Source organism: Anneissia japonica, unplaced genomic scaffold, assembly GCF_011630105.1.
Source record: "Anneissia japonica isolate Jap-2015-1 unplaced genomic scaffold, ASM1163010v1 scaffold288182_len93402_cov192, whole genome shotgun sequence".
NCBI lineage: Eukaryota > Metazoa > Echinodermata > Crinoidea > Comatulida > Comatulidae > Anneissia > Anneissia japonica.
The window spans coordinates 46,883-49,002 of record NW_022737493.1 but is presented as its reverse complement, the minus strand read 5'-3'; the positions used below and the strand labels follow the sequence as shown (position 1 = coordinate 49,002).

General features: G+C 31.4%; 1 long non-coding RNA gene across 1 annotated transcript in view; it reads right to left on the bottom strand.

Moving 5' to 3' along the window:
• Positions 1 to 934: 934 nt before the first annotated feature.
• LOC117117368 overlaps positions 935 to 2,120 on the bottom strand; it is an 11,357-nt gene continuing 10,171 nt past the window's right edge. Inside the window, exons 2-3 of the long non-coding RNA XR_004446892.1 lie at positions 1,997 to 2,108; positions 935 to 1,819 (exon numbers count right to left, since the gene is read on the bottom strand). This is a non-coding gene — a long non-coding RNA (uncharacterized LOC117117368). The remainder of the gene's footprint in view (positions 1,820 to 1,996; positions 2,109 to 2,120) is intronic.

Sequence of the window (2,120 nt, the reverse complement as noted above, 5' to 3'; positions counted from 1 at the left end):
TATATTTTTGTTCTATTAGGCATACATTAGTTAATATTTTGGGTGGTACCTTACTTTTTCTTCGTGTGTGCACTTACATGCAAGTCTTGCAAAATACCCCACTGCTTACAAGTGGAATTGACCAATAAAATATTTTATTAAATCTGATTACTATTTATGAGGTGTAGTTAAGCTTTAATTCCTGTTTTCTCTTCCCGTCACACACAAAAAAAATCTATATTAATATTGCTTCACAATTTTTTTTCCAGGCGTTACAGGCATACAGCCTATCAGCAATTTGTACGTTGGTGCTGTGGTTATCTTGGCAAAGACAGGCGAGTGCTAATGTCGTGTAATGAAGTCCATACATGAGGCATTTCCTGAACCCAGTGCCAACTACACAGAGTTTAAATATCCTCCCCAGACAGGTGAATTTTAGCTTCTCCTTTGACCAGAGGCTCCTCATGCTGTAGCTATGTTAATGTATTGCCAGTATGAATTACTACTGTCTCTTATACACATCTCTAAAGCATAATTCCAATAGCTTATGAATTACAGAGCAAACAATACAGTGTAAGATGTAAAATTGTATGATTCAATTTTCCTGACGATACTAAGCACCTATTTATTAACAAAATTAAGGCATTACACTATACCAGGTTTTGTGTTTTATTTTAGTAATACAGTATGTCCAACAACCTTAAAAACAATATGCATGTCTTTTTTTTTTTTAATGTAAGTAGTATTGCTACTGTACTATATACTGTATAATTGCAATTCAATTAAAATCATTTACAATTTGATTAATGAAATACTTGTTTGATTACTATTGCAGTATTCATGCTACAAGAGACTCTCATGATATTATTTAACACTGACGAACTCTTATTATTTTTTCACAAAATGGGACAACCTTTGCTAAGTACTGAAACAAAGTGAAGACACTTACCACTAATTTACAGTTAGATTATGATTGCAGTATTCATGCTAAAGCATGCTTTATTATCATTAAATGTAAAGATTAGTACATGTAATAATAAATATAATTGTTATCCAATTTAACTTGTTTAAAAAATGATTAATAGTAATTGCTTGTTTATTGCACTAACAGTATTATCATTTAAAAAAACCCTTATATATGAATTATCTTAGTAAATAACATAATTGGTTATATAAAATTATTTTCCATGATTTTTTTCTACACAAATTCAACACATCAGAATGCAATTTAGTCACCAGAAACTATCTTTTGTTCTCTTTCCAAAAAAGATATAGAAACATTTAATAAGTGGGTAGAATTTGTTAATACAACGTGGAAGATGTAGTTTGGAAACATGTCTCAAGACATGTAGTAGGTATTTTACTATGCAAGATAACAAGAACTACCTCATAAGAAATGTTTAAAGTACAATCAGGTACAAACCAAAAGCTTTTTCAAATATTGAAGCCCAGGTTGAGGATAAAGGCCTGTTTATACTTCAACGATAACGATCTTATAACGTTTATAGCACAGTAATATACTGCTGTACAATAACAATTTTCTGTAAATGGAAATAGAGCAATGCTGGAATCAGCAAAAATAATAACAGTGAGCCTGGGCATAATTTGAATGGCTCTTATAAAAAAAAAAGTGTAACATGGTCATGTTACTGTATGGCTATACAGTATTTAATTTCTGTTGAATCGGCTGAGTAAATTGGACACGAACTGATTTTTGTCTGGTTTTGGTAATTTCCCAGCAATTGTTCCCGGATCGCACATTATTTCAGCAGTGTAAAAAACTCTTTCATATTACTTTTTGCCATGTACAGAGCCATTTCAATTATGTTCGTAGCGTATTCTGCAAAGATAGACAACATTCACATATTATAACACATGAAATGCCTGACCCAAATGCTGATATATACTGTATTAACTTAAATGGTGGAAATTAAGCTTATAAATGCATTGAAATACTTCAACAAGTATAACATATAAATGGGTAAGCACAAATTATTTTTTTGAAAAGTTATTTTACCGAATGTAGACTTGACAAGATTTTTTTCAGCTACCCAGTCTTTTTTGGCAAGAGAGAACCACAAAGAGTTCTCAAGATCTCCTCCCTGGTTTGCAAAGCTGCTATGTAGGTTCTGAGATAAAAT